This window comes from Chaetodon auriga, chromosome 1 (assembly GCF_051107435.1).
Source record: "Chaetodon auriga isolate fChaAug3 chromosome 1, fChaAug3.hap1, whole genome shotgun sequence".
NCBI lineage: Eukaryota > Metazoa > Chordata > Actinopteri > Chaetodontiformes > Chaetodontidae > Chaetodon > Chaetodon auriga.
The window spans coordinates 1,815,914-1,838,728 of record NC_135074.1 but is presented as its reverse complement, the minus strand read 5'-3'; the positions used below and the strand labels follow the sequence as shown (position 1 = coordinate 1,838,728).

Below are 22,815 nucleotides of genomic sequence, written 5' to 3'. Positions count from 1 at the left end.
AAAAAAAGGCTTTCGTTGTGGGACGCAAGGAAGTAAAATGTAGATACTGTTGTATATGAGTCTTTTGTTACCTACTGTGTTTCATAAAATTAGCCTTGTGAGTAGATTTCTTCATGCTGAGTGTACTTATCGCAATGGTTTCACAAATTTGTTGCATGCTCAGTTTATGTGTTGTCTGTGGAGGGATCAACTTCACATGCTTTACATTCAGATTTTTAAAAATTTTCTTTTACTTCTGAATTTTCTTTATGTTGCAATAAATCCCAGAGAAGGTGCAGCATATGCACATAGTTACACATTATTAATACAACAACGACAACAAATGGAAAGAAAAGAAACAGAGATAAAGTAAGTGGAAGGCTGTCACTGCTTTTCATTGAGAACCTAGACAAAAATACAGACTATGATGAATGAAGGGAATTTTTTTCAAAGGATTGCAGGGAATTGGTGGTGGAATGAAAGGGGAGATAGCTGGCTGAAGCGAAGGACAGGAGGGCGAGGAAGAATGACAGGACAAGCAGGGCAGGGTGGATGAACGTGGAATCAGCAGGTTGAAGAGACCAGGTCAACTAACTGTCTGCCAGATGATAAGTGATGATCCTGGAGAACACAGAAAAGTAATCGAGACAGCAAGAATAGGAGAAAACTTAACACAACAATAGTAGATATGCCTCAAGATTAAACCACCTTAGTGGCTGAAATAATGATCCAGCGATGAGAGGGAGTCAAGCCGGGGTTGAAATACTGCCAGGGTGATGAGCTGATGGACAGCAAGTGGGCAGGTTCAGCAGGTGTGCCTCATCAGCAGGGATCCAGGAACTGGGAGAGTGACAGAGGGATTGCCATGTCCACACCACAGACACATACTCCTTTTCTCATATGTGTTTGTACATCCTCTATTTCTTTCCACACTTTCTTGTCCTCATGACTTAGTCCCTCCCACCTGAGATGCAAGCAAAGGGGGCAAGGAGCAGGCATGAGGTGAGAGCACTTGAGGCAAACAGCATTTAACAAAATGAGACATCACTGCTTTGGAGCCATCATTTTACAGCTACATTAGTTAAATATGACATGTGGCGAAGCAGCATCATCATCCATTGCATGGTTATAACATTAAGAAATCTATACTTTTAATTCAATTCACAATGTGGTCTAATGTGATAAGAATCTATAGGTGACATACATTTTAATTTTCTTTATTTAACATGCACACAAACACACACACACACACACACACACACACACACACACACACACACACAGCCTTTCAAATGTTGAAAGGAAATGAAAAGCACCATGCAAATGTACTTGGCTCCAATCCATCAATAAAATACAAAAGAAGAAAATGACTAGCCAAATCAGTGGCTAAGCCTCAGCTTGCTGCTTAGCAGCCTCAGCATTGCTATGCACCAGCTTCGGAAAGCTAATGACCAGCAAATCCAGTAGCTGGTCCAGTGGGCTAGCCTCAACATGCTAGTTACTAGCTGAACCTTGCTAGTTACCAGCAGAACCAATGGCTGATCCAATGGGTTGCGTGTTTAGACGCATGAGTTGCCACCTTGGTTGAATGAGCTGAATGAGGCCTCCCACTACCAGGTTCTCATTTCCCACTGCTGGCATGTCAGTTACCAGAGCCTGCTTATCAGTGGCCAGATCAGTGGCTGACTTTGGTAAAGACATTGTTTTCCGCCGACTTCTCTAAAGTAAATGGTAGATGGACTGTAGTCTCAATTTTGTAGTCTCAATTTGGTCTGTTATCTTGCACTATACCTCCCTACCACATTCTTCAGATTCCAAGTTGGATATGGCTTTAATTTTGTTGATTTCAATTTAGCATTAAGCCACTTTCTTATTTGTATCCATGATCACCACATTATCAACTGATAACATCATGAAGCATAAAGTAGACACAGACAGACACAGACAGAGCAGCACTGTGCAGCAGCAAGTTATTCAGACCATTAGGGAGAAACCAAGAAATCCACACAAATATGGTAGATTGTAATATAATATACTGTATGCATGCTGCTCAGCAGTGTGCCACAGTGTTATCTCGCTGCCCTCATGCACTGTGCACACGTAGGCTGGAGTGAAAGTAAGTTGTTTTAGTTACAAGGATGCTCTGTGTTGCTGTCGCTCTTAAACTTTCTCATGGTTCCCAATAAGATGTTTGTAGGTCAGTATAATGGAAAAACACAAACGTAATTGTACCTCAATACTGAAATCTGGAAATCTGAAAATGCTACTTCCAGTGATTCTAATGCAATATTGATGACTGAAACACTCAGACAAACTTCATGTCATTGGCAGATACATGAACAGTGACTGTGATTGTAGCATGTCCTTGGTATCTCTGGAGTGATGCCAGCTACCAAAATAGTGGCAGGTCACAGGTAGCTGCCTAAAACAGCAGCACAGTTAGTGCTAATGTTGTATATGTTTCCAAAATAATAATAATAATAATAATAATAAAGTATATAAACATAACATAAATACAGTTTTAGATCAGATTTTAATGTTCTTTAAATTTTAAAATATGTGTTAAATGTTATTTGAAGTTCTTTACCCCTGTGCCTGAGCCCTAAACGGCAAGCAGGCAACTATCAGGCCAGAAGGTTAACTACCTTTTCTGGTCACCATCTTTGTTTTAGAAATGGAGCTACACCTTGAGGAGCTGAAGTTAAAATTCTACTGTTATACACCAGATGAATGTGTTTTGAAAAGAATAAGATAAATATAACATAATAAATATGTACATCAAATATTTATATTTATATTATTTATCGCCATCCTCAAAAATGTTTTTGTCCGAGGTTGGCGACGGAAGGACCAGGTCTACTCTGTTTCTGATTGGCTTAGCCTGATACTCTCCTGCGTAAATCTCACCAATTGAGCCAACGATGACAACGAGTACTAGCCAATCAGAGGCAGAGTAGGGCGGGTCATTACATCGCCTTCCTAGGAAAAATAAGTTTGGCTCCGGCACAGCACTTGTCAGCGTCAGCTACACCTACGTGTGCGGAGGGACGGACGGCGAGCCGCATCACGCTGCCCCTGTGCACAAAACTGACCATCTGTGTGTCAATAGACGATTGCCAACGTTTCGTGTCCGGTCCGGTTGGATTTACTGCGGCGTCTGCTGCAACTGCAGAGAGCTAGACTCGGGTTGAGGGAGTTGAGTCAGCGGAGGCTGAGGCAAAAGGACCCCGTCCGACAACCGCGACCCCGCCCGGCCGCAGCCTCTCCAGCTGCGCTGCGGCTCATCGACGGTCACAGCTGTCATCCAGGTAACATCAACATAATAATGTCTGTGGAAGTGAGTTTATGGTGACGCCATAGTTGTTTATCTGCGATGACCCGTGGAATTCCAAAATACTGCTGTAGAGATTCTTCCTCCATCACTGTTGTTAGCTCACTCCAGCTGTGATTTTCATGAAAGTTTTGTGGCGTTCTAACGTTTCTTATAGACTACGTCACACCAGTAAACTCTTCACCCTATAAGTTTCTATAGGTTGCCTGATATTAGTGTACTATTATAGTGTTTGTAATTATAAAAACTTAACATTTAATCATATATTTCTTTAGAAAATGGGAGTTTTTAGCTGTGATAACCATTATTATTCCTAATCTGTGATTAGTTAAAATATTTCTGAGGCAACAATGGCATATTTAAAATGAATAGTCAAAATATGATGATTGACAGAAACTTAAGACATTATACATATTCATTATCAGTTCAGTGATAGAAAAAAAAAAATAGTTCTTCACACAAAATACCAACTATGCACTATATATGCTGGTTTTAATAACATTTCTTTCGGAAAGTCTTTGGGTTTTGAACTGTTGATCGTATGTTGACATTTCGTAGACAAGTTAATTAATGGGCAGAGTAATTATCAAATTTAAACAATAATGAAAATATTCTTAGTTTGGAGCCATACAAATAACAAACAAATCAAAACATCTGGCTTTTTGCCAACAGTAGGAATGAGGCAATAGTTTCTTTATATACTCCTTACCATGTTAAAGGCTAATTTTAGGGAGGCAGCTGACATTAGTCCAAAGTCAGTCCAAAATGATTTGCATTTTCCTCTAAACATCATAACTGTTAGTTTTACACTGATATCCTGAATGACTGTGGGTCAAGTTCAGGTAGCCATCTCCCAATGCCTTAATTGACTCCCTCCCTAGGTAATTCTTTTGAAGCAGCAGGAGCCCATTTTCACATTCAGCCAGTTTTCACTGACCGAATTCATTATATATCAACATCATTATTAGTTGGTTTTGTTTGTCTGCAGTACATGGAAGTGAGTTTATTGCAACTTTGTGCCATGTATTTGTTTTCTGTCACTTTGTAGTCCAATGCTGTAATTCCTTTCCCCCTGAGAGTCGTGTCCCCTTTAGAAGTAATGTTTTCTCAATCTACTTCTCCCAGGCTGATAACAGAGCCCCTGTTTTAGTGCTGTTAATGAACCACAAGTCTCTGGTATCTCAGCAGCCATAAAATGATCCTAGTAATAAGTGAATTTGATAATGCTGGAGAGGGGAGGAGGGTTGTGGAGGGTATCCAGGGTGAATTAAGAGTCTTGCACATCATTAGAATGTGGTAACTAAACGACCATGAGGACAGTGCATACCAACCCAGTTATGAACAGTGAAGATATTAGCATTATGAAAGCTTGTCATTTTCTAAGTCTCAACACACACTGTGTATTTGTGTGTGTGTGTGTGTGTGTGTGTGTGTGTGTCTTGTGTGTGGACCCTGAGGAGGAAAGCTGGCTTGTATCTTTAGTTAACCATAGCTGTAACCTCTGTTGCCTGCATTGTCTATGTCTGATGAGGATAGAGATGCACACACATATATACAGACAGACAGACAGACAGACAGACAGACACACACACACACACACACACACACACACATTTTTTCTACTGAACATACCTCCTTTGCCAATGGATCAGTTGTTGCAGTTGTCGTATGTGTATTCTGCAGTGCTGATGGTGCACACACACAAATACAGACTAACAACGATGCTGTCTGGTTTGTATGGCAGCGGTACTACACACAGAACAACCAATCATGAAGGATATACATGCATGCTCTTACATTATTTGTATTCTAGTGTGTGTGTGTGTGTGTGTGTGTGTGTGGCTCTTGATGTGGGAGATGGAGGGTGAAGGAGGAGGAGGAGGTTGAGAGGAGAATGAGAAAAGGATGCGGGGAGCAATGAGGAGGTGGAGCAGGAGGGAGATTCTCTCTAGTGTTTTTCCTGCTTTAATTTGCTTTGACAGCTGCTCCATTGGCTCAGGCTCCGAATGAGCCTTTACTTTGCATAGGAGGGAGAAACACCAAGTATTCTTACTGTCTCTCTAACATAGCTTAATTAGTGATGCTACAGTATGACTGCAGTCAGGCTGGTGTTGTTCTGTCATTTCAGTGCAGATTTTCAGATTTCATAATCTCTTCTCTGCCTTGTATTATAAACCAACCTGATGTATGAATTGCTTTCTGTAAGAGTAATTAGGACAGATACAACTCATTAAATTAAGTTTATATTACCTTAAAAAATTGAAATTTATCAATTTTTCTAGAAAAAACCCAGATCTACACTTTCAAAATACTACAAAATAGAGATTTTCCTTCTTTTGTCTAAGCAGTCCTTGCCACAAGAGAACCCTGTTTACTGTTCTGCGGTGTAGTTTCTAGCAGGCAACATTTTGAGACAGGACAACAAGTGTTTGGTAAAAATGAATTTATTTTATAATGTTTTAGTAAAATCAGTGAACACAAAAAAGGAGATGGAAAAAATATAGCCATATGCGTTGATTCTGGGTTCAAGCCCTTTTTTGCTCAACAGAAGGAAGCAGCTCAATTTGCCTAAATGAAAGCCACAAGCAGCAAGTGAGCAAAGTCACTTCAGCTAGTTTAATTCTTTTTAAACAAGGAGCGATCAATTTCTGTAATAATAATAATAAGAAGAAGAAGAAGAAGAAGAAGAAGAAGAAGTTATCTGTACAGTATTACCAATCTTGGCAAACTCACTGTGAAAAGTCACCAGGAAGACACTGTGCCAAGCTGTTAGCTGAAGCACAGTTCCATTATGTAACTACTGCTGAGACCAAACTGTTGTGTTGACATATCCATTTGTGTACAGATTAAACAGACAAGATGCTGCATGTTAATTGATCTGCTGTTGTTGGAAAGTGTCCATTTTGGCTAGCTGACTCAAGATCCATACTTACTACACAGACATTGTGAGATTGATGTTGATATTCTCATCTTACGCTCAGAAAGAAAGTGAATGAGCAGTTTTCCCAAAATGCTGATCTATAACTTTATGTTTTTGAATATTGGATGACTATCACCTAAACAAAGGGAAAAAAAGAAAAGACTGAATTAAACACCCATCTTGGATTCACAGGACCATCCATATTCACTGTCCCATAACCCATTTCAAGACTTACATCTTCAAGAACCGATGGGCTTGGGGCTGAGAGCCACACGCAGGGTAGTGAAGTCAGAAGATAGCGAGAAACAGACTGCAATGTGTAGTTGGTTTTGGAAAGAGGAAATGAATCCTCAAATTGATAGACCCCCTTCATCATCTAAAAAAATGGTCTTGACTCTCTGGGGTTACAGGTAATCTGTTAATCAATGCATGATCGAAGTGTCCAAATTCAAAGAATGTGTCTTGTTTGCTCAGTCACCTGCCTGTCATAATATGCTATAAGTGTGTGTGTGTATTTGTCTTCTCCTCCACACTATTACTGCAGTTTATTACAACTTACATCCTGTTTTTACATGCAGACAAAGTGGCGATTAGGCTTTAGACAAAGCTCGGGTTTATTCTTGTCAGACTTGTATCAACATGCACACAAATTAATGTACATAAACACATTTTCATTGTGTTTGCTTTAGTCGTGTGCATGCAGTTTTTGGCAGCAGGGGAACAACACATACCTGGAGCTGATGGATGATAGCAGGTTGTAATAAACGATGAGGAGGGATGGTCGAGGCGAAAGCAACAGACATGGGAATGGCAGTATATTATGATGGATAGCTACGGGATAGAGAAGAGTGTTTCATCTTGTAGCACCCTGTGGGTGTCATATGTCAGTTGTCCCAGCAGTATTTACACCATCCACCTTCCCAGTTGCAAATCTTATTCCCTATCCACATGCCTCACTGGACAAAATGAAATCAAATTCTGAAAACTGATTTGTGCTCAGTCTGGTGGTATAAAAATTAAATCCAACATATGGCATCAGACGACTCCTTTAGGTTGCTTCATATACAGTAGATCACAGCAAAGAAAAAATGTGTTTGGCCAATAAAGTCCATATCACAATGTCGACATGTGATATGTACTTAATTATGTGTGGAATGTGGATCTGGACTGTGGTTTGAATGGTTGAGTCTCTGGTTATGTGTTACTGGTTGCTGTTACTCTGAATTTAATAACGTTGGTTTTAGACCTTTAAAAAAAAATATATGATTTGAATATATGATTTGAGTAAAGTTGCATCAGTAAGCTTCATAATATCAGTAATTTGATAAATTCACTTTACTACAAAGCCCTAAAATCTGACTTGTATCATTACACTGTTTTTACAGTAACAATGGGTCAAATAACTATTATTTATTATTAACTATTATTATTTGAAAAGGTGTCACTCGTAGTGAACCCATAGAGAATTATCACCAACTCTGCAGTGCCGTTCAGCTCCTCAGAACCTTTCATCGTTTTGATTTTGGAGAATGGAAATCTATGCCTCTGTTGTTTAGGTGTGTGAGACAGGCCTTTCTTGGTGAAGTGTGCCACTTGGTTTCTTGTCTGCTCCATTCAGGCACTGTGATGACAGATGGGGTAGGTCTCAGCAAGTAGCATTGCCAATTGTCCTGCATCAATGGGGACCAACCGTATATGGACTGCATGTCCTGACCAATTGGAGACAAAGATCTAATACAACAGCTGTTTTTGTTGAGCGGATTTTCTGGTAACTATTAAGTGGTCAGACTCAAGAATGAGATGCAGCTCAGGGCTGATATTCAAATATCTGTGAACTGTGACTTGTCACGCAAGAACTTTTCTCTCGCTGTGCAAAAGGACAAAGGACTGCTTGAATCTGTCAAGATTTTCCCTCCAAATTAACAAGTTTGTGAATGTACACTGTATACTCAGGTTGCATGTTCTGTGAGTCTGATTGTTCTGCAAAACTACAACATAAGCTATTGTTACTTGAAGTTCATCACCTATAGGATTAACAAGAAGAGGATGCCTTTTTCTTACCTCCAGTACAATATAGTCACAAGTGTTTTGACAGAGAACAGATTGTAAATGAAAAGCTGTATTAGGCTAATGGTTCCAAATAAGGGACTGTGTTTAAGGGAGCTGCTGTAAAGTAACACAAACTACATTAAAGCCTGTATTGCCAAGATCTTGACTTTAACTGCAAGACATTAGCTATCATTATGATAAATGACTCAAAACAACACACTGTATATTCTCACACCATAACCACACCACTGTGGCATGCCACCTTTTGTCCTTTAATTGGTAGTGAGTAGGTTGGCAACCCTATTTTACAGTCCACAGCAATGTTGTTTCAGTCACATTGTTTTCATCCACTTCATTTTTGGCCTCACCACACAGCAATTAGTTTGCTGAGTACAGTTATCATAACCAATAGGTAGGATGACCAAAAAAGTTTTAATCGACCAGAATTATCCCTTTAGGATTACTGGGGAGTCAGGTTGGCGCTCATCTTTATATCTGCCTTTTATTCCTGTTTTATTTATTGTCTTTTTCCATTTTTCAACTCTTTCGTGCTCTCACCCTGGGTATGTTCAGGCTCCTTGTTAATGCTCCAAGCCAATCCTAGACAGTTTTTTTGGCAACATTGATGTGTGACGAAGACATGCAACGTCATTCTTGAGCTTGCAAGCTTGTGACAAAATGATCTCACTTTAAATGTCCACTTACACAAAGGTTTAAGCTTCCAACAGCATGTCATGGCCCTCATCCATAAATGCAACATGCTCAGGTGTCATTGCATTTGTGTCACTTTGGTCACATGATTGTTACATACCAATATCAATATGATGATGTATTCTTCCACTCTCTAAATACAGTGTTAGTTTGTGAGGAGCCAACCCTGACTGCTTGTTTTCTTTTTATTTCCTCATCAAGTTAACAAGCTCAGTGACTTCATTGAATGAATGAGTTGGTGGTTTTGTGTGGATGGATCATAATCAGTACAGGCAGCTTCAAGTGCAGCAACTGGAGCGCAAGCATCACTGTGTATGTGTGGATGTGTACTGCTCACATTGCAGAGACATAATTCTGTTTACAGAGTCACATTGCATGGACTCCCCTTCCTCATGGTGAAGAAACATAAATCACTAAATTGAGTCTGTTTGTCTACACCCTTTACCCTCCTCCTCCAGTTACAGTCTCAAGTTGTTTCCACATCATAGCATTCAAACCTCAAGAGCAAGGACACAACCTGGTTTTGTTACCTTATACAATGTGACCATGCTGCCAGTTTGTGTGCTTAGCAGGTCACTTTACGTGTAATAATAGTGATAACATAATAATATGTAATAAGAAATAATAATATTTAGTGAGCTGGCTTCCCTGATATCTGTAGGTAGTGTGTACCAGAGCTTTGGGGTGTAATTGACAAAGGCTACATCCCTGATTTTCTTTCAGCTGTTTTTGGGAACCTCCAATAAACCAGCAGAGCAACTAAAACCAGACTAATGTGTTCTCTCCTTTTATTTCTGGTTCACAGCCGAGCTGCAGAGTTTTGAATGGGCTTAAGTCTTTCAGCGGTTTCCTAATGCACTTGATGCTACAATATTTTTGAAGCCAGCTGATTTAATGTGCTTTGATGTGTTTGTTTCGTAATTTTATTTGTACACAATTAGCTAGTTACTTGGGTTTTACATCTCATACCCATACATGAAGCTTGTAGGCAGTGGTTGTTGGATGGTATGTAACTGTGTGATTTTGTCTACTATTTGTACCGTTTGGAGTTTCCACTTACAAAAGTTCAGCTGTATTCCAATAATCCGGCTCTTCCTGTCATCCAGATTGTATGGTTGACACTAACAAGACACTGATTTCAGTCAGGTCAGCTCAAAATGCAATGATAATAGCTGATGACTGTCAGAATTAAATATCATTTCAGTTTATTACAATTGAGTTTATACTTCCTTCTTATTCCAGTCATTATTCTGTCATCACTCTGTGATAAACATCTTGGAAAATCTTGCATCTCTTCATTTTTATGTTGTGACTTCTGTTGAACAGAATTGGCTTTTTAAGTATACTATAGAGGGCCATTTGAAGTTCTAGGCAATGATTTGGCTACGTTTTTTCCTCATATTTATGCTTAACCCTTCATGTCCACTAGGTGCAGTTGCATTGCATTCAAACACACTGTGGTTCAGCAGCCACCAACAGACACAGTTCCAATATTGCATACTTGTTTTTTAATAATTATTTTCCTGGCAGTTATTTTAACTGTTTGCAGCTCATTTATGATAACAATGGTAACAGATGCTTTGTTACTTGATTCCTTTTTTATTTTGAAAAGTTTAGTATTTACATTACATACTTTGGAGATGTGACATAAACTATTTTTTGCTTTATGTTCAGAAATACAAAGTCAGTTCAATATTAATTTCATGTCACCTGTCAGTAAATAAAAAGTCTCTCTTTCACATATTGAACACCACAGATACATGAAAGTTTTTTTTTTGATTGGCTGCAGCCTTGCTATGCAAGATGAACACTGAAACTTGCCTCTGGCTTGTTTATAGGAAGGTATATGGTAAATCCCCCTGCCCAGAGGAGGGTATTATGGTTCCCACCTGTACCACTACACCTCTGGGTTAAAAGCTTTTACATTTGTTGTTGTATATAACACAAATTTCACAGAATATCCAGCTTATGATAGAGATACAACTTACTAAACAAAAAGAAATTCTTCAAAATCATTAACGGTAGCATTGTGGAATGTAATAGAAGCTCAACTCAGTACTTTATCATATGATTGATCCTAATTTTTTTTTTTTACGCATACATGATGGTTTAATGACATACTACTTAAGTGAGTTTTACTTGCCTGAGCTCTTTCTACTCTAGTTGGAATGTACTGTATCCATTAAAGTTCAGGTTAACTTTTTCAACCTTCACTATCCCCTCATCTCAATTCAACATCAGTCATTTCATTGCTCCACCGCTTCCCCTTCAGAGAGTCTTAAATCACTTTAAAACATCTGTCTGTTTGTGTGTGTGTGTGTGTGTGTGTGTGTGTGTGTGTGTGTGTATGTGTATGTGTGTGTGTGTGTGTGTGTGTGTGTGTGTGTGTGTGCGCGCACGCTAGATTTCCATCTTCTGAATATACTGGGTAATGATGAGAAGGACGTTAAAGAAATGAATCAGTCCTCCCTGTTCCTGCAAATGTCTCGTCCTACTGGCCAGGGAATCAGAGCCCTACTTCCTTGGATTCAGAACGAAACCCAACATGACACCGACTTTCCTGGTCTAGAGAAAGCTTTTATATTCAAAGTCACTGAATACTAACCACTTCTAAATACTATCTCTGGGTTATAGGTGCAGACTACTTGTTTTCATATTTGGCAGCTAAGGACACACACTTGGTTGTAAGATGGCTTCAACAACTTGGGATGGCCAAAAAAGAGGCTTAACAACTTGCTGAGCTGTCTCTGTTATTGGTAGCCTTCACATGTGGCAGAAACACTGCTACTTATACCCCTGAGAATTGCTGTGTGTGTTGTATTTTGAAGACCTATGCCATTGGTCCATGATCTTATGAAGGTTAAAATACCTCTCTCTCTGTCTGCATGTTTGTACATCTGTCTGTGAGAACCGATTTGGGTTTTATACCCTGGAGGTGAGGGCATTTTTGGAAATTGAGAACATTTTGGCTCTCTGTCGGTTTGAACTTGGTTATAAGGTTTAGGTTAGAATTAGGTTTTCGGGCAGGATTAGGGTTAGGCATTTAGCTGTGATGCTTGAGGTTAGGATAAGGGGCTAGGGAATGCATTATGTCAATGAGAGTCCTCACAAGGATAGAAGTACAAACATGTGTATGTGTGTCCGTGCATGTGCTTGTGTGTATGTGTGTGTGTGTGAGTAATGTGTTATGGTCTGATGATTTGCTGTACAATTTTGCTCCCAGGTATCACACTTCTCAGTATGATGGATAGCAGGGTGCAGGCTGGCTGTCCTCAGTATCAAACTGTTTTCTGATTGGCTAGCCTTGCTTCAGTTTATACGTGACAGTCTCCATAGAGAAAACAGTCAATATCAACTCATTAAAAACACGGAAAGAGAACACCAATCAGACTTATATTTCTCTTTTATGCGTTTTAGATTTTATGTTGTATCTGTCAGCCAACACTTTATACAAACCTATATTGTTTGGTCAAATGCATAGACATAAAGACACCAGCCAAATATCTAGTCTGAATTCTGCGAAGACTTGTATAAAATTATGAAACAAACATGATAAATACTGATAAATATATGGCGCCTTTGGGCTAAACATTGCTCTTACATTTAATGTATTTGTTGCAGTTCAAACAACCTCAGCATTTGTTTTAGATTGTTAGGCTGGTGTGAAAGCTGTCAATCAAACTCTGGTATGGACCAAACAGCCAAACCGAGAATTCTTGAAGAGGTGTGCCTCTCTCTGGCTCCAGACAAACAGAGATATGTATGCGCATGACTATTTGTGTTCAAGGATTTTACTCCATGAATCTAGCAGTTCCTCAGTGAAAAGTGAGTGAAACATACTGACCATACCGAAACTATCCCTTTGTAATAGGGATGCACTGATTTGATATTGGTATCGGTATCGGTCCTGATATTGAAGAAAATTCTAGATCGGGTATCATGACAATGGGCCCGATACATAGGGGCCGATCGATTCAGTCTAACGCTATGCTATAGGTGCTGTGAGTGGCATCATACGCAAGCAACACGCAGTGCTGAAACGCACACAATATGGACCACATTGTTTTCAAAATAGAGTGAGCGAAAGGATCGGCTATCTGGAACTTTCTCAAACTATCTCAGCCTACAAACTCGATGGCTACTTGCAATACCTGCGTAATAAATGTCCCAGGGGCAGCGGTAAAATGTCAGTTTATAACACAACCAACTCAATCAAGCACCTACAAAGATTTCACATCAGGGAGCATGCTGAGTTCATTGAACTGAATAAATAAAAAGGAGGCGGTATGACGCAGGTAACTTTGAATTAGATGAAGGAAAGAGGTGAAAAATTTCCACCTAATAGTGTGCAGGCAACAAAAATCACGGAGTGGATGTCCTGTGCCACTTTTAAGTTTAACTGCACACTGGCTGGATGAGAGCCAGCTGGGATAGGTTCCAGCCCCTCCGCAACCCCGAAAGGGATAGTAGGTATAGAAGATGAATGAATGAAGCAGTTGAAGAAGCTCATTTGGGGGGCCAGCAGTTGTATCAGGGTGGCCTTGGCCTCCATTGCATCACTGCAATTGCATCCCCACAAACTAACATAGGCACACTGGCTAGCCTTTTACTATTTTATGTTATTTTATTTTAAAAATCTAATAGTTTTTTGGATTTATGAATTGCCACACAGGCTGGATCATTACCGTATCTAGCCCGGATGTTAGGCTCTGGACTGTTTAGTTTTGTTATTTCCTGTTTTCTTTTGTAGCCATCCCTCACGTGTTGAAGTTTACTTCCTGTTTTTTCCTGCCCTTGTGATTGTTTGATTGTGTCTACCACTGTGTAATTAGTCCTGTCTATTTAAGATAGTGTGTGTCCCTTTGTCTTTGACGCGTCATCCCTCATGTGTGGCTTTCCTGTTCTCTGTGAAATTTGTAGTATTTCTGGTAAGAGTCCCTGGTTTTTCTGCTTGGACCCATGTCTTGTTTCCTTGGAGCTACTTTCTTGTTTTTGGATATTTGAACTGTTTGAACTCTGTTGGATTTAGTTTGCCTTATGGACCTTTACTTTGGTTTTGACCTCACCTGCCTCACCCTCCTTTAAGTCTTTGTTTGGTTTGCCTTATTTTATCTTAAATAAATTTTTTGAATGGCTTCTGCCCTGCCTATTTGTTTAAGTGCAAATTGGGTTCGCTTCCTGGTTTTTCGATGGCCACACATCCTAACAGCAGAGGCCAGAGGTTCCCCACCCATGTCCTACACACTTAAATGCACTAAGCATCGAAGCAAGCAGACACAGTATGAGGGTTCCTATCATGTTGCATGAATAGGCCCAGTTTGTGATGCATTAACCCTTTAAAGGACATGTTGGATTGGCTGGTAGGCATCTCATGCAGCAGCATCAACATATGGTAGATAGTCATCATTGTTTAAATCATTGCTAAAAGATGCCATACGTGTTACATAAATGTAGCACAGATGCCACTCCAAAGATGTCTGTGAGTTAGTTCTCATTATTTCAGTCCTTTATTCAGAAATAAAAAGTTGAAATTTGATTTTAAGTATTGTAAAATTTTGATTATATAAATACCATTTGCAGCACAAACACTCACTAATTTAAAGCTACATTAACTGATTTTGTTGGCCATCTGGGGTCAACAGAACAAGTGGTGAATAAAAGCTGAAATTATTGATTAATCGATAAGTCGATGGTTGATGGATTATTGACTTATTTTAGACTTTCAGTCTGGCAAAAAAAGAAGCAAGTTTAAGAGATCACCTTTGGTTCTGGGACAATGTGATGGTCCTTTTTTCACAATCAGTCAAACAGTCACAAAAATAATTGACAGATGAAAAGATGGGAAATATTCATTAGTTGTTGCCCCATGGGAGTTTTAACTTGACTTTTCACCTTGGGAGATTTTTTCCTTTATTGAATGAAATTATTTGCAATCCTGAGAACAAAATTCGAGTAAACAACAAAGAGGAAACAGTCTGACTGGTAAAACACTTTATAAAGTAGCTATGGCAAAAGTGTTAGAGAACAGTTTCTGACTGAATTTATACATCCAGCAGACACAGAGCAACAGTTGGGCTTGTGTTTACCTGATGAACGGCGCTTTGCCTGTGTGCTGTTTGGTGCTGGTGAAATAGTGTAGAGTGGTTTGAGAAGGGCTCTTTTCACTGAGAACAGCTGTCTGCTGCTGCTGGACGTATGATTGATGTGAGTGGTTAGACAGAACCAAAGCAGCAAAGTTGTGGGCCATAAAACTAAAACAATGAACTGAAAGAGGCAGTAACAGTCCATAGAACTAAGTTGGTAATAATTCTTTGTGGGTTTCTCACTATGAATGACACATTTCACATTTGATCCATTGTTAACATTAAAACTTTCATTAAAACAGTTTTAAGTAATTGTAACCATGTCTCCCGTCCAGATCCACTTCCTCCACTCCTGTGAGTTCACTCAGTCCATTAGTTGTCTCAGTTAGCTCTCCCCCCGCGGCTCCCTCAGAGTCACCCATCTCCCCATCCTCTGCTGCATTCGACTCAGCCTCCTCCTGCGTCTCGTCCTGCTCCACACTTTCCTCTGCACCATCCACCTTCCAATCCCTTGCTGTTGTTGGCTCAACGTCCTCCCCAGTCATGTCCCCAGCCTGTTCCACTAGAAGAAACATGCATTGTGTAAGGAGGTTGCGGTGGATCTCTCTCTCTGTTCCACCATCCTCTGATCGCACCACATACACCGGTATGTTGGGTTTGCTCTTCACCACAATGTAATGGGTGTGACTCCCATCTGCCATCCAGTTTCTGCTGCCCCTCCACATGACATACTTTAACCAGGTTCCCTGGACTGAAGACCTAGTTCCTTGCCTTTTGGTCATAGTATTTTTTATGCTGCCCAAGAGGTTTGATTAGCCTGGGCGTAGGCATGTGACAGACAGTCGTGCAGGGCTTGGACATACTCAGTATGACCACATGGCTTGTTGGTGGTGGGAAGGCCAAAGATCAGGTCGACTGGGAGCCGGGAATGCCTACCGAACATCAGGTAATGTGGAGTATATCCAGTTGAATCATGCCGTGTGCAGTTGTAGGTATGTGTCATTGCATCCACATGCTCGTGCCAATGGGGCTTTAAGGAAAGCTCTAATGTCCCCAGCATGTTCATAAGTGTGTGGTTGAACCTTTCGGTGGTTCTGTTGCCCAGGGGGTGGTAGGAGGTTGTGTGGGTCTTAGCTATGCCAGTGCGCTTACACAGCTCCTTCACCACAGCGCTTTCGAAATTGCGTTCCCGGTCTGCATGCAGTTTTGCAGGGAAACCAAACCGGCAGAAAAAGTTTCTCTACAGTGTGCCACTGTACTGGCTTTTTGGTCTTTGGTGGGGTAAGCCTGGGCATAGCGGGAGAAATGGTCTGTAACAATGAACACATTTTCTATGCCACCCTTTGACTTCTCCAGACTCAAAAAATCTACACACACAAGTTCCATGGGGGCACTGCTGTGGATACTGACCAGAGGAGCCCTAAGGCCTGCAGTTTGGGTCTTTCTGAGACAGCATCTCTCACACTACTTACACCAAGCCTTGATTTCAAGCCTCCCTGGCAGGACTAACTGCTCCACCACTCTTAGTGCCAACCTTCTCCACTCCTTCAAGAGAAGGCACACCTGATCACCACCACTGATTCCCTCACTGCAGCTTGGCTTCAGGTTTAGAATATTGAAGTGCAAGACAGGGCCAATAACAGGATCGTCTTTCTGACCTGCACGGATGTCCTGTTTTGAACGGCTTTAACTTTAAGCCATGCTCGCAAAGCCGATCAGACATCAGCTGCAGCCTCTCCACCAGCCTCTCCATTCAAAGGTTTTTGAGAAGATTATGAGGTCGTCGAGATAGATCAGGAGGTGGGGTGAAGTTCAGATCCCCAAAGCAGCAGGTCATGAGTCTCTGAAAGGTGGAGGGAGCATTCTGCAACCCAAAAGGCATTCTGTTGGCTTCAAACAGCCCCATGGGAGTGCTGAATGCCGTCTTGTGTTTGTCGTGCTCCGCCACTTCCACCTGCCAGTAACCAGATGTGAGGTCAAGCATGGAGAAGTACTTTGCTTGCCCCAAAGCCTCCAGGACCTCCTCTATTCTGGGCAGGGGAAATGCATCTCTAGTGCTGAAAGAGTTCATCTTTCTGTAGTCGATGCACAATTGTAATGATCCATCTTTCTTGGTTACAATCACTACTCGTGAAGCATATTCCACAACACTGTCAACCAGGAAAGCATTGACCAGGTGTGTGTGTGGTTTGATTGTGATGGCATGCTGTCACAGGTTCATAAGCCTGGCTGGGGCACAGCCTCTCTTTACATCAGCAAGAACTTTGGCCACCAGGAGGCACGAAGGACATTGGTTCCCACCAGCAGAGGGGGCAGAAGTGTGGTACTTAGAGTCAGGGACCACAGAAGCTGGCACAGTGTTGAACTCTCTTGAACTCTCTCCCAGTGCTGTCAAGTTGATGTGCAGGACACCATAACAGGGTATGCTCTGACCTGCTGCACACTCTATGGACACTTTAGAGGACTGCAGCTTTTGCTTTTGAAGGATAGGGTGGTTGTGCCAGTATTGGTGGGTGATGGTGGTGACCTGAGAACCAGAGTCAATGAGGGCCCTGCATTTAATTCCATTTACTTCCACCTCCCCCTCATTCCTGGAGCCCACTAAGGGAGTGTCCTCTCCTCCTTTGGCAGTTTTGTTCACCTGTGGTGGGGGGCAGAGTCCTGCACGGGTCCAATTTTCGAAACCCGTGCCCGCCCCGCCCGTCAATCATCAGACCCGTGAACCGACCCGTTACCCGTGATTACATCAAATGTCAAACCAGCCCCGCCCCGCCCGTCAAAAAATGGACCCGTGTCCCGACCCGTTACCCGTGATTACATGCACTAAATAGCCTACAACAGACGGTCTCTCACTTAAAAAAAAAGTTTTATTTTTTCAAGCCTGTTTTAACACAAGATGACAGCAGCCTTCATTAACGCTCTCAGTGAAGTCTTACAGTAGTAGACTGACTAGTCACACACAGACGCACCACTATTTCATATTCACCGCTTGCTAACTTAGCTCGTATCTCCTTCTCCTCCATGCTGTTTTTGTTGTTATTTCCACGCGCGCATGCGCTGCTGCCGGGGTGTGTATATGTACTGGAGGTCAGAGTGCGTGCTGCGCGGTGCGCAGCGTCTTCGCTGCGTCATGCTGCTTGAAACTAGTGATTTTCATGACACAATAAAATGTTACCCGCCCGCTTTTGGTTCCGTTCCGCCCGTGCCCGTACCCGTAAAATTATAAATGCATATTTCCCACCCGTTTGTACCTGTCAATTGCGGGTACCCGTCGGATATCTGCGGGTACCCGGCCCGTTGCAGGACTCTAGTGGGGGGTCTTGCCACTTGCCCATGGTTGCCCCTGTTGCCATGGGCTCTAAGCGAGCCCAAGGTAGATTGGGATCTGGGAATGCTGCTCTGCAGACCCGGGCTATATGTCCTAGCTTTCCACACCAATGACATGTAACACCTGTGCTTTGAGTTGTAGATCCAGGTGCTGGCTTGACTCTCGTTGGGTGTACTCCCCTGGCGAAGAGCTGATTTCTTTACCATCTCTATCAGCTCTGACCACTCTGAAGCATGTTTTGTCTTTTCTATCTTCACATTTGTACCACACTCTGATGTGACTTGCACCTGACTATAAGTTTTCTTTGCCTTGTGTTGCGACTGGAACTTTTTAGTCTCTCGTTTTGTTTCTGAGCTCAGCTTGCAGTTCTCTGAAGCTCAACAGCCTGAGCTTCATCGATGCAATCCTTGCATACACCTCTTCATTGCTCAGCCATCTTAAGAACTGCCAACTGAGTTTACTGTCACGATCAGGGAAAGGCCAGCCCCCCCTTTGACTCTCTTCCACAGATTGCAGTGTTGCCTCCAGGGATTTGATCATGTGGAGGTAGATTCAGGACTAGTTTTCTGGCCTCGCCACTCAGATGACTCACAACAGCGGAGAAGTGCAGGTGTGTAGGAAGCTCTATTGCCTCAACGAGAGACTACATGTCACAAATCCAGTTCTCCACCAGCATCTTGCTTATCAGCGTTCCCAGTGAAGACTTGGACATTCTTCACCTGATGAGTCTGCATGAAACCACCAGAGCCAGTCAGGAAAAGGTTTGGGTTTGTGGCTATAGGTTGTGGGACTGCACTGGGATACATGGTGACTCAAGGCTCTGAAGCAGGTGTCTGCAGACGTGCAGGAGCAGGGGTGTCACATTCAGAGGAACAGACGCAGCTGCGTCGGGGCCCCAAGTGTAGTGGGCTGCGGCTTGAGACATATTCACCTGGGGGGTTGGTCTATACTCTGAGCCTTGGAGGTTCTGCCCAGCGGCAGGGGGATCATTCATAATGTTTATCATGTGTGGTGGCTGAAAACTTGGCACGGGGACCTGGGCTGCAGGAGTGGAATGTGCATAACCGCTGTATACTTGAGAGCCAGGCTGGACTGCTTGACATGGTTGTGGAGGAGTCAGTGGATGGTGGATGGTGGATGGTAGACCGCTGCACAACGTTCATTTCTAGGAAAGTAGGCAGTGGGAGGCTTTGGGACTGCAGGGTGGCTGTAGGCCCATACACACTGGATTGGGGTGGGAAGGTAGGGGCTGGTGTTGGCACAGTCAGCTGCATTCCTGGGGAGGTTGCACCTGGCAGGCTGTAATCAGGTCTGTTGTTCTGGTAATGTGGTGTGGTGGCTGAGTTGACATCACAACCAAGTGGGGATGCCTGCAACGGTGCTCCGGAGTCTGGTAATGTAGACACATGGGCTGGGGTAGCATTGTGAACGATATAAGGGGACAGCAATGGGGGTGGTGGGTTGTGCTGTGAGGGTAGGCGTGAGACAGAGGGATGCCCGTTGGTCCGATGTGCTTGAGGGTGGTACTGCGGTCAAGGATCAGTGAATCTAATGCTCTGGCTGGTATGCTTTTTCCTCACTGCTGGCTGCGGGCTCAGCATGCTGATGTTAGCTGTTGCTCCCTCACTCCAAAGGTGAGTTTGAATCTTATCTGGAGAGTCGTATTTGTTACTCTCTGCAGGCCCAGGACAGGGTTGGAGGGCTGGTGGCGCTGCAGAGGAACATTCTAGCTGTACCCAGGAGCCTGAATAGTCATTCATCAAGTCTCAGTTTATGTTAACTGGCATCCAAACTGTGTGTAATGTTAGTTGTTTGACTGTGAGTGTTTTGGACTCTCAGTTGTAGTGTAGTGAAGAACAATGATAAATTGTCAACTTGAAACAAAGCTTACAGTAGACTTGAATTAAATTCAAAATGTCAGTATAGAGCTTGATGCTTGACACAATTAATAAAAATGAGATACAGCACTACTAATACAAAAAATTACTTCCCTCAAAAATATTCAATATTCAAATAGCAGCTCATTACATAGTGTACCAGAAAACCACACCCCAAAGCAAGTTTTAGTAAAGCTGTAAAAAATATTTTGTCAAAGGTGATTGTCCCTCCTTTACAAATTTGCAGACAATAGTGACTCGGTCCAGCACACGGTCTACTCACCGATGATGATATAGTTCAATACAGCAGCCTACTGTAGCTGGTGTGGCTGATGTCAGTGTCTCTTTCTATCCAGTCTTGGAGCACCATGATCCGGGTCACAGCACAAAAGATGTAACCCACCAGTGCTCGGGGAAACCTCTCCAAACACCCAGGGACTCTGCATTGTGTTTTATTTTGTGATGGGGTGTTGTGCAAGGAGGGAAGGAGCACAGGACACAGGGGTTCTGGATCGTGGCAGAGAACTGATGCTCTTTATTGACTCACAGTCATCACAGGCTGCTGGCTCCATCACCTAGCAGTAGCAAAAGTAAGCTATTAAAGTAAGATGGCAGCCCCCATAGAGCATGACCAAACTACAGTGTCCTGTAAGAAACAAAACAACTGTAACAGCTACTTTAACAGCGCAACCGCAACCTGTGTGTCCTGTTACATAATATTAAAATGAATGACAGAGACTTTTAGTTTTCAGTTTGCTCACAGGACCTGGGGGACTCTGAATCAGTTGTACTAAACAAAGTGTAATGAGGACTTTGAGAGACATCCTGTGGTTGACGGTAAGCCAGAGAAGAGAAGGCAGTGTGGAGGGCTTGGTCTATGGCAGGGGTGTCAAACTCAAATACACAGTGAGCCAAAATTCAAAAAAATGTTTCAAGTCGAGGGCCGGACTGGTTCAATGTTTATTGAAAACTCATTGAAATATTGTACATACTGAACCTGGAACTAACACAGCCTATAAGTTACTGCCTATAAAACAACATTAATCATAAATTAATGAAAAATCAGTTGCAATCATTTCTTATGGCTTTATCTGAAGCTTTCCATAGTAATTTCAGATGAAAACATTTTCCCACAAGCCAACAACAGCCAAAAAATAATTTCCTTCAAACAATACCAAAAATGCCCAAAGAGTGCAAAAAGTCAACATATATTAAACCTGAGTGTGCTGCTCTCTGATGCGCACTAGTCTAAGAAAGATACTTGGACGTGGAACTAACACAGCTTATAAGACCGTTTTTAATCTATAAACAACAACATTAAACATTAAATACAAGAAGTTCATTAATTTCTTCGGCTCTTTATGCAGCTTTTCCAGAGTAATTTACCTGTCACAGTGTTTCGTTTCATAGTGTCTTCTTACGTTATATTCTTTCTTGACAGCCGCACTGTCTCCGCACAGAAGATAAACAGCTTTGTCCTTCATATCCGCAAACACATACTCTGCCTCCCACCTGCCTTGAAAACCCCTGTTTTTAAAGTCTACCGTCTGTTAAGCCATTTTTCGGGGAGAGGGTAGCTGAAAGTTGACCATAGGTAACTAGCTCCATCAGGCTGCTGATAACGAGTAGGGCAGGGACTCGCGCTTGCGGGCCTTTGTTTGACGTGCCAACACACTGGCAGTGCATTGTGAGACTTGCAGTACTAGTGGTGCGTGCAATATATCAACGAGCCAGCTCTAATAATAAGTAGATAGTATCGTGCCAAAGATAATTCCATCAGGCCTTGAGTTTGACATATGTGGTCTATGGTGTCCTTCGAAGATCGATTTGGTCTTAATGCAAACTTCTGTGGTTCCAGAGAATCGGTTTTTCACAGTGCCTGAACCAGAAAAAAAAAAAAACTGCTGCTGTGTTTTCGTGAGAGAGAGAGAGAGGGTCTTCTATCAGACCCACTTAACAGGTATGTTGGAGCTTCATATGGAGACAGTCTTGCAGAAGATCCATTTGATAACAAATAGTGCAATGTTGATGACAAAATGTGCTAAATTGGGAAACAGAATTCCAAAAATTAGAATGGAAAACATGGAATTTAGGAAAAAATATGGGAATCTGGAACAAATCTTGGAAAAATTAAAACAGTTTTCCTAGAGCCCTAGGTGATGAAAGTTTTGGATAAAGCAGCTGCTGCCTGTGTGTCTGAGTGTCTGTTGTAGCGTGAATGCACTTAAGGTGTGGAATTTAAAGGGACAATCAGACAGTTTGCGAAATATGCTTATTTTGTCTTTTCTGTGCTGTGTCAGATGAGAAGATAAATAACTTTGTTGTCTCACATGATGTTTTTATCTTAGTTTAAAACAGAGACTGGAATCAAAAGGAAACAGTTAGCCTGTGCCAAGAGGGAAGAAAATAGTTCTTGCATTGCTGCATAGATGTTGTGAGAAAATATAATTTTTTTTTTATTTTTATTTTTTTATCATTTGTTTATTTGTTTTTATGTTGTGCCAATGTGATTTGTCAACAACATCCTGCTGTGAGTG

General features: G+C 41.9%; 1 protein-coding gene across 3 annotated transcripts in view; it reads left to right on the top strand.

Moving 5' to 3' along the window:
* The first annotated feature begins 2,981 nt into the window (after positions 1-2,981).
* The window catches only part of dok4 (docking protein 4), a 124,083-nt gene continuing 104,249 nt past the window's right edge, over positions 2,982-22,815 (top strand). For 2 of the 3 annotated variants that reach the window (XM_076725801.1, XM_076724586.1), the window contains exon 1: positions 2,983-3,287. The gene's annotated coding sequence lies outside the window, so the exon portion shown is untranslated. Of the gene's footprint in view, positions 3,288-22,815 lie in introns of all 3 variants that reach the window. The other variant, XM_076725430.1, reaches the window with a different exon arrangement.